This window comes from Saccoglossus kowalevskii, chromosome 7 (genome assembly GCF_978046115.1).
Source record: "Saccoglossus kowalevskii chromosome 7, keSacKowa6.1, whole genome shotgun sequence".
NCBI lineage: Eukaryota > Metazoa > Hemichordata > Enteropneusta > Harrimaniidae > Saccoglossus > Saccoglossus kowalevskii.
Genome location: NC_140647.1, coordinates 14,566,625 through 14,582,779, shown reverse-complemented (window position 1 = coordinate 14,582,779; position 16,155 = coordinate 14,566,625). Strand labels below are relative to the sequence as shown.

Below are 16,155 nucleotides of genomic sequence, written 5' to 3'. Positions count from 1 at the left end.
GGATCTTGGTGTCAGTTATTGCGTTTTTCAGATCGTATTCGAAATGTGGTTTTGGAGATTTATCACTGACATGCCTTGATCGATCATGTTCAGACTTTTTATACATATTATACATCTTGCAGCACACATGTATGTATATTTGTTTGATCATCTTATTCAAAGTGACTGAACATTTTAATGCAGAAATTTTAATGTTAAAAATGTAGCAAAATCAAGTATCATGGATCTCGACTATGTATGATTGAATTTTATTCATTGACAAACATTTTTCAAATCAGATTCAAAATGGCCAACTGGTTCTGGAGCTGTATCTCCAATGTACCATGACTTTAGTACAATCTTTAGCTGCACATTTGTATGTATATTTGTATGATTGAAGATGACCAAATGGCGGCAATTTTATCATTACAATTCATCAAAAATCAGCTTTTCTTCAATTCAAGGATCTGCTTTAAATTTATGGATTTTATTCAAACTTAATACATACATTGAACATTATACAACCTTGATCCATGTCATTCTTATTTTTCAGATTGGATTAAAAATGTTTCAATGAATGTGGTTCCAGTACCATATCTCTGACATTTCATGACTGATCATGTTATAGATGCACCATACGTTAGTCACACATAATAATTTATTTGACGATCCAATGCAAGATGGTTTAATGCTGGCATTTATATAAATGTTGAAAATCCATCAAAATCAAGCATTTCTACCAAATCAGACCCAGATCTTGGTGGTACATGTACATTCACCATCTTGGTACATACATTGAACATATATATGATTTTATTTTTAGTCCCCGTTCGGACTCGGTCCGAAAACGGGGACTTATGTTGTCACACGCAACGTAATATTACCGTAATTGGTATAGTACAGGTGTGATGGTTCAAATACCAAAATGGCAACAGTAACAGAAAGACTTCCCTGGCGGCGATGATAAAATACGAACACGGAGCCAACAGATGATGTTTCAACTGGTACTGGTATTATTATACCCTGCAAACAGCAAGTACAGTAACGCGGTAAAACTCCACTACTCCAATGACTAGATACTTAAACTCCAATACAATTCAACGAGATCTTCGATCTGAACTCAGTGCTGAACAACTCCCCTATATATACCTCCACTGTCTATAAATAGATCATTACATCAGCATACATAATGAGTCTGGCACTTACTACACATTTTTGGAATGTTCCATCACCTTCTATTGCCTGCTACAGTGTTCTATTACCTATTCAACCAGTTTCTAAAAAAAATCTAGAATATTCCACCCAGACACAGTACGGTTCTAGAACATTCTCAGTGACACGGAAGTGGTAAATAAGTCGTATGCGACATATGTTCTGACCTCTGTGTGTCCGTGCGTCCATGCGTGTGTGCAAGCTTCTGGACCTGTATCTTAAAAATGCCTGGACCAATCACGATCAAACGTCACACATACATCATACATGATATTATACATGTGCACATCAATTTGTTTCAAGATCTGATTCAAGATGGCCGAATGATGGCCATTTTTGTACTGAAAAATCATCAAAATCAAGCATTTCTCGGCTGTTTACAGATGGATTTTGTTCAAACTTGGTATATACATTGGACATTATGGTACCTTGATGCAAATTATTTTATAAGATTCAAAATAGCTGAATGGTGGCTCTAGTGCCATATCTCTGACTTGCTTTGACTGATTACGTTAACATTTTAAATATTCATTATACACCATGTCATTGATATACAGATATATTCAAAATGGCCGAATTGTGACTACTTTTGTGCTAAAAAATCATCAAATATCAAGCATTTCTGAAATTTATAGATGGATTTCGTACAAGCTTATAACATATATTAGACATGATAGGTTCCTGATGCACGACCTTAGTGTAGAGTATGCATTATGCAAATGATTTGTTCATATCTCATTGACCTCTGTATTTGACCTTTACATGTATGTTGTATTGTATTCACTACCTGAGCCATGGTGTGATGGCTGTACAATGGTAAATAAGTCGTATGCTACACTCGCCAGCTTGGAGTTTTTAAAATAATTGTCCCATCTACTTCCTCCTCATCTGACATTAACTCAGGTGCAACTTTATCTCATAGACGTTTTTCTTCCGCTTTGATGAATCTGCTTCTTCGTTTCATTGTCTATAGGGTAAAAACAAATACAAGTTTGTCAAAAAATATTGAAACCTGAAGAAATTTCCTGACAGTTTTGAACTAGCTTTTCTAGATTTGTTCATTTAAGAAAAACAGAAAACAAACTTTATTCAACTATATGTATTTCCGCTACGTAAGAAATACATGCAGTAATCTGCTCAGCAGCTCAATTTTGCTCATCCCTAATGATGAACAGTCTAGTTGATCAAAATTAGTCAAGATGTCACCTATACTGTAAATATCTATATGAATTGCCATAAATAATTAGACATGTTAATTGCCCCACACAAGTTTGTTTGATACGCATAGCTACAAATAAGTCAATATTATTATAAGTAGTCATTGCTATCCAAAGAGAATTACCAGGCATACGGTTGATAAATACTTACATGCCATTGAGTTGAATTTTCTTTTTTTCGTTTCGTATTTGTTTTTTAATTCCATATTCTGTGACTCTATGATTTTTATTCTTTGGTTTTCATAATTTCTTCTGACAGCAACTGTGAATTAAATAATTAAAATGAGTAATCAGTAATAGTGTCAATTGTTTGATAGTTATACAAACATTAAACTATTGTGTTTCTGTTATTGAATCATTTGAAGCAAGATGTACATCAAAACAAACTTTACAACTAGATGACGCCCACAAATTTGCAACAATCAAAATACATTGGAATTTGTGTATAAGTTACACAGGTGGAAAAAAAAGGGAAGTTGCGTGGAACAGCCTTAGCTGACCAATGGCCGCACACTTTTTTGGTGATCAAGAAATAGCTCTATCATGCTATGCCAAATAAGCATGAGGCTTTTTCACACAACCTTTCTCCTCTGTTTTCTCCCTGTTAATCACTGGTTTTCTAAATTATAAGCCAGTTGTAGAAATCTGGTGATTTGTTATTTATTATGACTGGAAGAATAGTACTACATTAAAAAAAAAACATTTTCCGGCTTAGATTATCAGTAAATGAGATGTTCAAAACACATGTATGTGGTTTCACAACTTCCCCCAAACGATAATGCAAATCTCTATTCACAAATTTAAAGCCAAAATTTAACTAAATATATTGAATTTGATGAAGAGTCATTATTCTTGCGTAACACCCACATTCTTAACACAAATATGTCAAAATGCAGAATCCATCATTTACCATTGATGCTTTGGTAAAGGGAAATTACTGGCAGTACCGGTAAAATATTTTGTCATCGATTTTGATAATGATCCAAAAACCATGGTTACTCGTTGTGATAATGAAAGATACATACATTGATATTCCTCCTCAGTGTATTTTTCACCAAACTTCATCTGCAATTGTTCTTTAAGTTTTTCTTCAATATTTTTGTTGTATGCATCATTCCATCTGTTTTGGGGAAAGCAGAAGACAATACAGTAATGAAATATTGTAACTTTTAGTGTAACGTTATAATATACTATTCTATATATCTGGTGTGTGTTTTCAGAATACTAATAATAAAGTCACAAAAATTAGACATCATGAAAATTAGATTTTTTTTTTTAGCTAAGACATTTTTACCTAGGTGTGTTTTTTTAATGTGTTTACTAAAAATAAAATTTTATGGCAACAATATTAGCATTTAAAAAACCTTGTGCTATGTCTTGCTGTTATTATAATATTTTCACAATACCCTAAACTGTGGTGGGATCACAAATGTATCAGCTGTGTGGAACAGGTCATATCTCTCTTATTGGAAGTATACAGTATAATAATTAGCATAATTATGGCCACGAAAACTGTGGCAACTATAGAGGCAGTGGCAAGATAGCAGGGTAATTTTGTATCCCTTTATAAAATTTTACATATTCAATCTTAAAATGATTTGTCATATTAACCCTAATTTTTTTAGCCTTGTGTACTTTTACATTGACTTGACCATTCAAGTATTAATTAAATAATAAAACACCTTTCAAACATCCTTGACAGCCAGAAACTGTACCAGAACATAATACTAAAAAGATGTACTTACCCATTAATAGCATGGAACACCAAACTGCCATATGATGCTATAAGATGTTACAGTCTTTTCTAAAATAAAACATAAACAATAATTATATTCAGAATAGAAATTTAATAGCAGCAACCAAGACACATGGTCTGTCGAAAAACAAAGTATTCACACAGAGATGTTAAACTAAAGTAATGTATTAATTGTTATTAGTTACTTTCCCCATCCAAGCAAGAAGACAGAAAACAACCGTTCAATGATCATACTTTGACAACCTACGAACACCATTATATGTATCAGGTGAGGAATATATTCATGAGAAGTAGTAAAAAAATATATATAGTAACAGTAAAATATGCAATACATGATGGTAAATGATATGTTTTTATTTTCATTACATTTGTTTTCAATTGCAATCATCTATAATTAAGAAAATTCTAAATGTATGTCAACAGCTGTATGTGAAGTACAAAACTTTCTTCACATTTCGATATACTTTTTAATGCATTTATTTCAAATATTTGGCTTATCTGTCAATTTGACATGGGTTGCTTATGTGACAAGTCAGGTGAAATTCAATATATTTTTGTATTTATTTTTTAGTGCCATTATGAAGCAATGTGAAAGAGAACATTAATTTTAGGCTTATATATATTGAAAATATATGAATAAACAACAAAAGTCTGTTTTGTTTGACAATGTGTTAGAGCTTAAGTTTGTTTATGTTTGGTCTTAATATACAAAGGTGTGAAGCTTGAAGTTTAACACACAAGGTTTTATGCGGCACTTTTGCATTTTACCTGTGAATACATGCTTTAGTTTACACTCACAGGAGTTTGATTTTTTTTAAACCGATTAAAAAAGATTAAGATTGGTGTAATATTATTTAATAATTTTATTAACACTTACACATTCCCCGGAGAGATTGGCAATGGTTACAAAAGTTTAAAAAGGAATAAAAGGTTACAAAACAGAAAATAGATAAGAAAAAAACAAAACAAAACAATCTAAGCTAATACATTACAGATAATAGCTAGTATAAAATTATGATACTACGATAGATAGAAAACAAAATGCAAAACTCAAATAGTGAGAGAAGGTTGTCACTGGGGTTGCTGTCTTATTTCAAAACACTTATTTAGGTACCTTGCTACGGGGAGTGTTAGGCCACTGTTGTTTAGCAAGGCTATGAATTGAGTCTTTAGCGGCAAATTTTTAAAGTTTTGGATTTTGGTTTTTGCTATTTTGAATAGGACATTTATTATTAGCGTATTAAAGTTACTAAAGTTGTTTTGTCTTTATTGTACTCAATATGTCATTGTCGTGTTAATTACTATCAATACTTCACTGTGTTTATAAGCTAAAAAAATAAACTTACTGTATATTCAATCAAACAATGACCATCTCTTGGTGGAGTGGCCTAGCAAGGTGTGATTTTTGTACAGGATTAGCCTGCCATGCCCATTTATTTGTTTCTCCTATTGCTTTTGTTTTAGCATTAACAACAGCTTTGTTCAAAATTAGGAGTGGCCTTTTGAAAATTATATACGAAGACACTGCAGTCCAGAAAGGAGCTGTTTTCAAAAAAAATGGTGAATAACAGACATGAAGATACTCACTGAAAGTTCAGATGTTGTTTCCATCTTTCTGTTCGCGGTATGTTGTGGCTGTTGCTGGGGCAAATGAGAATATAATACTGTCTGATTCAACTGTTCTATTCTTTTGATGATAGCATCCTGAAATTCCTGTTGCTTTGATGCAGTGCTTTTACATATGTCTTCTAATGCATTGAAATTTTCCAACACTTGCTGACATTCTGAAAAAAAAATAAGATGTAAAACATGCATAACATATTGTACACAATAGTCATTATTTTGGGTCTAACATGCCTAATTTGCATAACATAGAAAAGAGGCAGGAAGTCGGCCACATGTGTTATATGTAACCCTCCAACAAGCTTGCAGAAAAACGAAAGTGATTGTTTCTGAATAAATAGTAATGCACATTAACGCAAACAGAAGTCCATTTAGCCAAGTTTATTCAATTTTAGAAAAGCAATTTTTCCTGGAAATCTTGTGTTGAAATTATTTTAATTGAATAATCATAAATTATGTACTATGGAAATAAAATATAGATCATATCTATTGATGGATAGTTAGTGGTACTGCTTGTAGTTCCAGCATAATTCGATGCGTTGAGGTCGTGTAGCGGTTGTCGCTGTCGAGGTACTGTATTGTATTGCTCTCTACTATCTAAGTTTGTCAACTGAGATCTTCCATCCGTGTTGACCTCCATATGTAGAGTGAAATATAGACTGGCGCAGTCGGGGCGATTAATGTGTTTTTGTAGTTTATATAAAATCAAAAAATTCGCGAAATGGAGGTGTTGGAGCAAAATCCCCTGTAACTGCGTTCGCGCTAACACTTTCATTTCGCGAATTTTTTTTTATTTTATTTAAACTAAAAAAAAAAAAAACTAATCATCCCGACTCCGCCAGTCTAAGTGAAATACACCGCTGCTTGTGCCGACATTAAAACTTGATTCACCGTGACCATGGCGACTTAGGTCAGAGTGAGAGCTTGTATCGAAGGGAGCAGCGAACTCGTCCATAATGGATAGGATAGGATAGGATATTTTTATTTGACACATACACAATACAGAGTAAAGTCCAAAATAACACAAACAAAATAAGCTAAAACAATTCTAAAACATTGAAAACAAATTTTGCTAGACTACTACAAATAAAAAGATCAGAACTTGAAAGAATCAAAACAAAGATATCCTCTCCAGCTAATAGTTGTAGACTTGGTGCATATTAAACATAGATTGCTGTAAATAATGAATTTCTTAATTCCCTAATTTTGTCATGATTACATCTGAAAAGGTAATGTTTTTCATCACCAACTTCATTACAGTTACACAGATGACAGAATCTTTCTTCTCTTTTAATGCCTCTATGTCGACCATTTTCTACTGGTAGCTGATTGGCTGAAATCCTGAATTTCCTGTTTTGGGTGTTTTCTAAATATTGTTCAAATTTAATACAAGATTTAAAAGTGCTATAAGTGCAAAGTTTGTTATTATCTGTTTTAGTGATTTCCTTCTTCCATTTACTAAAGTAAATGTTTTCCATTTTTTCTTTGAACATCTCACCAAAGTCATTCTGATTAAGGTCATCAACTGTAAGCTGTGTAACTTGTAATAGTTGTTTGACATATATGTACCATGAATCACAACTACTAGACTTGCTAAAATTAAAAGCGGCTTCTAAAATAGAATTGCTTGTTTTCTTACAATGCAATCTTTGAAAATAACTCATTACTGTAGTACAGGCATTGATAATAATTGGATATCGACCCAATTCCCTCCTACAAGCATTATTTGAAGCTTTTCTGTTAACTCCCAAGACTTGTTTGCAAAAATTAATATGCAATTTCTCAATGAGCATTTTATCACTAAATAATTTGGAAAGTAACTTGTCATTGGTAATTACAAGTCTGTTATTTCCTGTGCCGTAAAATAAATTAAACATAAAACTACCCCAGATATCGGAACTGTAAAGCATAATTGGTTTTACTAATGAGTCAAATAATTTGCCTGCTAACCGCACAGGGATAACAATCATTGTTATCCCATAACATTCTGTAAATCTTAAAAAGTGCTTTGCGTGCTTTGTCATATAACCGAGCAATACCCACATCAAACTTCCCATTACAATGAAATATAATTCCCAAATAGTTATAGGAGTCAACACATTCAAGTTGAATACCATTAAAATAAAAATATAATGTCATGAGCAGCTTCTGTGGCAGACAACAACGTAAGCAGACGACGAGACATAGTTAAAAAATGCCAAAAAATTGAAGTAAATGCTGAAGTTGGACAAGACAGATTGATAAACAGTGTTTGCTTGTCAAGCGCTGCATCGGTTCTGACACGAAAGCTTACCTATTGGTGGCACTTCCACTGTTTACGACCCCTTAGGTTGATGAATATTTCCATAAAATGAATAAAAACAAACAAAAAAAACAAACAAACAGAAACAAAAAAACACGTTTTAGGCTTATCTTGCAACACTGAATACATTTTATGAATTTCACACAACAGAGTTGAATGAGCAGTGCAAGCTGATGATCTACCAGTGCAGCATTCTTCATTGATGGCGGCAGTATTCATATTTTTACTGTCTTGGCAAAAAGATTTCTGTGTTTCTGACAGGGGTATGCAGTGCCTTGTGTCATTTTTAAAGTCCCTATTAGTGACATTAGCAAATGTATTTAAAATTGAGAGTTTGGCCAAGTTCAGCAAAATTTTGCTTGGGACTCTTTATAAGATAAGAAAATTTCTTGGACTTGACCGAGATGCCTTTACTCAGTATGTGGTTTGTGGAAGATGTCATAGCATTTATCAGTTTAATAATTGTTACAAAGTATTGTCCAATGGAAAGAAGGTATCATTGAAATGTTCACGTGTAGACTTTCCACAACATCCACACAAATCACACAAACGTAAGCCATGTGGGGAAGTTCTTCTGAAGAAAGTCAAAGGACAAAACGGATGTGAATATGTATATCCAAAGAAGGTGTTCTGTTATCAGAATTTAGTGGACTCACTGAAATCATTCGTAAAACGAACTGGATTTGTGGATGCATGCAACCAATGGAGAACGCGAAATAGTCGGGAAGACTGCATGGGTGACATCTATGATGGACGTGTTTGGAAAGATTTTGAAGATCAAGGATATTTTCAATCTAAGTTCAATCTAAGTCTAACTTTAAATGTTGTGTCATGAATTTGTTTTCGCGTATCTGTTGGTCGACTTAATTAACTGATTATTAGCTGAATTGCTGTGTTATGTCTGTCATCGTTTAGGTCTATTTGAAGTTTTGGACGGAACTTGGCTCAGCGGTTTGGAACTAATTACAAGATACTGTCGCTATTCTGACATCCGTAGTTATTAATGTAGTGAACGATTAATCAAAAGATATGACGTATTCAGTACTTAGTGTGATTGGCTTTATGATTGAAGGTTACGCCCTAGAGTCTTTTTACTGCTTTGTAATTGGTCAGAGTTTTGAAAATGAATAAAGAGAGTTTGAGTTGGTCTTGGCGAATACTCCACGATAGACGCAGTCTAAGTCGAGTCCAGTCCGAGAGAGTCTTGGGGCGAGCCTTGACGCAGTCCAGTCTTGGGCTAGTCTTGGGTCAGCCTTGCGAGAGTCTTGGGGATTTTTCCCCCGGGGCGCTGTGTCTGATAGAGTGCTCGATTGACCGACTAAGACGAGAGCTGAAACGTATTTCGTTGTGTGTGCCTTATTTGACTGTAAAGTTAAAGTGACTTTCCCGATCCCGTACCTCAAGGGGACGAGATAGAGAGACGAGACGAGTTTCCCCCCTGACAAGTGTGGAGAACCCCGAGAGAGAGAGATTTACCCCTGATACGTGGTGGAGAATCCGGGCATGTGTTTAACACACATTGACATCCTGTGAAGAAAAGTGAATTGGCGAAGATGTGTCTTTCTTGTGAACCGAACTAACTGGCTCGATGGCAGAGACGAAACCGCGCTCGACGACTAACACCGTTAACAGTATGGCACCGATGAACGACGCTGAAGAGATGAAGACCTCTGAACCCCTTATGAAGGATGAGTACCGGATAGGACTGTATAATTAAGAATTGAGCGACATTAAAGACAAGAAGAAGATGAAAGAACGACCTGGACTAACGCGACAAGAGAAGAGACGCTTATAGACTTTGACTTTAGCTATCTGTGTATTGCTTAGAGAACCGCTCGCTGGACACTGTAACTGACACTGTGTAACTCAAGGACGTTGAACTCTTTTCCAGAATCCTAACCCTATTGCTCAGTAATGTAATGTATTGCTTGCTTTTCTATCGTTTTTACCGTTTCTTTTAGTGATGTCGAATTGTATGTTATGTAAGCGCCCAGATCTTTGTTTTGAAATGATATTTAGTGACGTTCGAGGTCCTTTATAACGATTTAAGCGCGTTTCAGTGGACGAGTATTTGCAACACAGTGTTTTGAGTTTTGTGAAGTTTCATGGTGTTTTAATGAGTTTATGAGTACGGATTATGATGGGGAAAGTAATGCCCCCACGTGTTTTTTTTAAGAGTTTTGAGATTTGTCGAGTACAGAGATATCGACGTTTTAAGAGTTGTTTTTGTTTATGTGTTGTTTCCGGAATACTTCTGACGCTTTTTGAGTTGATAGTACCTTTGTAACGTTTTTTAATGTCTTTTTGGGATGGGAGTTTGGTGCGCTTATATATGTATTGTTTGATAACGCAAGCTTTTGTTCATGATTGACAGGATTATATGTAATTCAGTAGTTTCTATCGTTTTGCCTTTCCCGTCTTTTTTGCCAGAGGAGTAATGTGTTATGAAAGCGGATTTGTCTTTGCATTCTGTTTCCACGCCGTATGACTTTTGTTTAGATTAACGACTTTTGAGTTCAGTTGAAGTTTATAAGCGTATATGACAGGAGTTTGATTAATAGCTTTTTATTCATTGTTTATTAGTTACCGCTTTGCAATGCTTTAACCGAGAGACGCATCCCTGGTAATCACGTGATCATGCTGTCGACTGCAGCGATTGGCTGATCGCTTGGTTACACCGCCACGCCTTAGTTTTTTTGACCTTTTGATATAGAGTTTGTAACCTTAGTAACGGGAGACAGTGCAGCGAAGGGTTATCTTAGCGAACCGTTTTGAGAAAAGTGAGTCGATTGGTAGCCTTTCCCTTTTTTTGATTTATAACCGTAGATATTTGTGACTTTATAACCATTGTATTTAGACTTTATAATCATTGTACTTAATTAGTGTGTTTTACTCTTTTTGATTTATTCCTTTTATTATTAGTATTGTATTTAACCCGTATGACGATGAGTGGCTGACGGTATCGTTGATTTATGAACGTGTTATGCCAAGAGGCATATCTCAGTTTGGGTGAAGGGATGTGTCATGAATTTGTTTTCGCGTATCTGTTGGTCGACTTAATTAACTGATTATTAGCTGAATTGCTGTGTTATGTCTGTCATCGTTTAGGTCTATTTGAAGTTTTGGACGGAACTTGGCTCAGCGGTTTGGAACTAATTACAAGATACTGTCGCTATTCTGACATCCGTAGTTATTAATGTAGTGAACGATTAATCAAAAGATATGACGTATTCAGTACTTAGTGTGATTGGCTTTATGATTGAAGGTTACGCCCTAGAGTCTTTTTACTGCTTTGTAATTGGTCAGAGTTTTGAAAATGAATAAAGAGAGTTTGAGTTGGTCTTGGCGAATACTCCACGATAGACGCAGTCTAAGTCGAGTCCAGTCCGAGAGAGTCTTGGGGCGAGCCTTGACGCAGTCCAGTCTTGGGCTAGTCTTGGGTCAGCCTTGCGAGAGTCTTGGGGATTTTTCCCCCAGGGCGCTGTGTCTGATAGAGTGCTCGATTGACCGACTAAGACGAGAGCTGAAACGTATTTCGTTGTGTGTGCCTTATTTGACTGTAAAGTTAAAGTGACTTTCCCGATCCCGTACCTCAAGGGGACGAGATAGAGAGACGAGACGAGTTTCCCCCCTGACAAGTGTGGAGAACCCCGAGAGAGAGAGATTTACCCCTGATAGTAGACTGGTTTCAGCCTTATGAACACACACCACATTCCATTGGTGCCATGTTCATGGTTATCAATAACTTACCAAGACAAGAACGATTCAAACCAGAGAATGTTATTCTTGTTGGTTTATCACCTGGGCCAAAAGAACCAAAAAAAAAATATGAACTCATATTTGCAACCACTTGTGAATGAACTTGAACAACGCCTCATAGGTGTGAAAATGAAAGATGGCTCGTCATTAGGCAATATATATACAGAGCTGTGCTGATGTCAATTTCGAATGATATACCGGCTACCAGGAAGTGTGGTGGATTTGTTGGACATGGTGCCCTCAGAGGTAAATATCTTCTTACACTTTTTTACATGACAGCGGAGCGATTCATATAATACATCATCTGACCATCCACAATGATTTAAGTCTTATTGCTTTGGTGCTTCGTATACAAGTTTATTTGGTGAACCTCTGTCAGATTCAATTATTTTATGAAGTTATTATTAATTCCCAATTTTTAGAAAATATTTTTTATAAATTATTTTCAACTTCTGAAATATTTGAAAAGTAGTTAGTACCTTGGAAACCCTGGCAGATTTGTAAATTTTTTGGCGATGTCTTTAAATTTCTGTGTTAATATTTTTATCATTTTTGGTAACTTTAATATTTTCAATATTGATTATTATAATTGGTTATTCGAAACCTCGTATAAAACAATTTAAAAACTATCTGAAATCGATTTTCATATACAATTTAAATACTAGATTATTAGTGTTTTAAAAAATAGTAGTAGAGAACATACTTGTACCTGATAAATGACCATAAAAAAATAATGCTAAAAGGTAGTAATATACATGTATCATTAATCTTTCAAATGAACAGCTCATGAAAAATGAATTATTACAGTTTTGTTATGCACGCTTGGTATGTACACATAATGATGTGTCATTGTGATATCTAAGTCGTGCCCAAGATTACTTTTCAAACAACGAGCTACTAGTACTCATGTCTCTCAAACAAAAATAATACAAGTTCTGTTAATCGTTCAAATAATTTAGATGCAATTAGAAATTATGCAATTGATCTGTACACAAGAAAGTATTATACTGTAAATACTTTATTTTAGCTGGAATTATTTATCGCTGAATAGAATTTTTTTTGCACAAATTTGAAACAATAACATGTATTGATAAAAAGGTGATGAAAACGGAAGTCAGCAAGTCGTTCACGGTCGTGGCTCCTCTAAACTCAAAAACAAATACTAGAGATAGAGTAGTAATAATTTGCCCATTGCACGTAATGGCAACGATGTGACAAAACGAATCTCATAACTCACAGTGTACGTCGGAAAGACCCATGATACTGATTTTCATTTTTTACTACTCAATTGCCAGTGACAGTAATTGCCAAAAATTTTAAAAAACAAGTGAAATTAAGTCACATAAAAACTGTAAATAAATTGCAATTATTCAACAAACGACTGAAGAAAAAACAAACCCTGACCCCTAGAAATGCCTTAGTACTGGAATTCCACCATAAGGCGACATCATGCTGTTTTGACATCGCAACACATTGCCGTCAGCTGACAATGTTTCGGTGATCGTAGGTGAACGTGTAGATGTCGACAGTCAGTTATACCTAATGATAATCTGTTATTAATAAATATTGTGTAAAACATAATAGGCGTGAATATGTTGCGAACTCCGGGACAGGAAGTATGGAGTGTCATTAGGCTAAATACCCTCGCATTTAATAATTGTAACTTGTTTTTTTTTAAATGGACTTGGCACATGAATTAATAGACCGAATGCAGATTTAGGTCAGTTGTTATACTAGTATGTAAAATTAAGATCGCCCAACTGACAGAGGGATCTAACTGATGGGATTATTATGGTATTTATTTTTAAATCGATATTTAAATTGATGTTTTGTTATCTCGTTTTGTAGGGTGCAGTAAATGTCTGAAAGCATTTCCAGTAGAAACCTTTGGTGAGAAAATCGACTACAGTGACTTTGATGAAGCAAACTACCCACTCCGCACTGACAGTGACCACAAAGCTTATGGATTCCAAACATTACATGCCAAAACACCTGCAGAACAACAAGAATTGAAAGAGAATATGGTGCAAGATGGTCACATTTAAATTATTTGAACTATGTTCAGCCTATGCTTTTTCATGTAGTTTACCCAATGCACAATTTGCTGTTGGGAACAGCCAAGCACGTAATCAAAACATGGACAACATGGTGTTATAAATGCTGACAATTTGATCAATATTCAAGACCGTGTTGATAAATTGAGTGTACCAGCAACAATTGGAAGGATTACTTCTAAAATTGCTGCTGGATTTTTCTGGGTTCTCAGCAGATCAGTAGAAGAACTGGGTTTTGGTGTTTTCTTCCTATGCACCCAAAGACATCATACCAGATGAACATTACAACTGCTGGCAATTATTTGTCAATGCTTGTAAGAAGATATGTGCCAGAAAAATATCTTTAGAAGATGCAAATATTGCACATAATTTGTTAAAGGACTTCTGTGAGACATTTGTAAGGCTTTATGGGAAAGAGGAATGCACGTGCATTTAATAGATTCTATTTTGAATTTTGGTCCTGTTTACGGGTTTTGGTGTTTTTCCTTTGAGCGCTATAATGGTATTCTTGGATCTTATCCGAGAAATAACCATTCAATCACTGTTAAGCTCATGCGTAGGTTTCTTCAGGGGCAACAGTTGACTGACATACCTTTCCCTGCTGAGTACAGTAATATACAGAACATTCGTGCCAACACTGATGGTTCTCGAGGCACACGGTGCTTTGCAAATAGATACAAGCGCACCAATGCGTCCTGGAATCATCACCGACCTCGTTAGAAGTGAGATTATGTTGTGTGGTTCAGACAACAAAAGGAGGAAGATATCCCACCTCTTTGCTAAAGTAAAATGGTACAAAAAGCATCCAATGTATGCTTATTATGGTGACCATGTTGAAGTGTGGGGAACTGATTTTGAGTCTGTCATTGGAGCTGCATTTATACCAGTACAGCGCATTGCAGGGCAGTGCATGTTTGTTAAACACAATGTACACTTTCCATACTGTAGGTCCAGTGGTGAGCATGTTACGGTGATTGTACCAACTGCTCCTGTGTATCAGTGAGAAAATATTTTTACGTCTGGGCCTTTTATCTTAGATACATAGTACATTCATTGGGTTGACAAGCTTCAGATGTGACAATATTCTTCAATGTACGTATCAGATTGCATCTGTATAAACATCACACACAGTGAAGCTATATCAGTGGTCAGGCTTGTTTATTATTTGTAATATTGAACGTTCCGCCACAAATGTATTATTAGCTTTATAATTTTGATTGATTTACATGTATATTTCTATGACCTGGCTGCAATTATATTCAGTTGTCTATGAAGTCAAGCAATGTCATTTAATTGTTCTCATTTTGTACATACATTTATTTGTTTTACATAATCAGTGAATACTAATGCTCAAAACAATAACCTTTATTAAGTAATTATGATGTATTATTTTTGGCTTGGTTAAATCCATGTATAGTGCATTTTATGATTTAATTGTCAAAATACTCTTGGTGGGAGGCAAAATGTGTGGTAATTTTTTTTTCAGAGAACTGAAATTTGTATTTTAATATTTTTACAAATGTAGATTTGCTTTTCGAGAAATTTTTTTTAAATAAAATAAATTTCTATGTTGAACAATTTTGTTATTTGTTTTGCATAGTTTGCGTGATGACAGCAACCAAGTCCCACATGTGCAGTCTCTGTGATATAGCTGTGGCTTTATAACAATTTGTGCTGCCATATCTTTAGTAGACACTGCAAACTGCTTAAATTTTGCAAAAGTCAAATTTACCTGAGTTTAATGACATGCATGAGTCCTATGAATGTCAGCAACTTTCATGAAATTAGGCAGTTTTAGAGTATACTGCATGAATTATAAAATTGATTGTAAAATAACTCAAAAGTGGATGTTGAACAAATTTATTCATTTATCAACACCAGTGTATTAGTATATCTATTAATAGCTTATGCCCTTGTGTAAGTGACAGGAAATCACAAGTAAAATTATAATGACCGAACATATAATTCATGTCTTTTGCTTGTGTGCTTGTAATCAAATATCCCAGAGTTAACTTAACAATTCAATTGACAGCCATCATCATGGCAGTCAGTTAAATTACTAGCACTGCTATTTACAAGACTGACCAAGCTGTGTTTAAAGGTAAACCCCATACAATGCAGTCACCTGAAATTTAAAAAAAAATTATAGCAAAAGAAAAATTATTTAGTTTTGGTTGCATTTTAGGAGATTGTTATATTGAGCGCAGACATGCATTTAAAAAAGATTTATAAGCTAAAATGAATGACCACAGA

At 34.7% G+C, this 16,155-nt stretch overlaps 2 pseudogenes; one reads left to right on the top strand and one right to left on the bottom strand.

The window, feature by feature from the left end:
- Positions 1–2,023: 2,023 nt before the first annotated feature.
- On the bottom strand, positions 2,024–7,972 carry LOC144355213 (uncharacterized; annotated as a pseudogene).
- Positions 7,973–8,249: 277 nt separating this feature from the next.
- On the top strand, positions 8,250–14,622 carry LOC144355214 (uncharacterized; annotated as a pseudogene).
- The last annotated feature ends 1,533 nt before the right edge of the window (positions 14,623–16,155 follow it).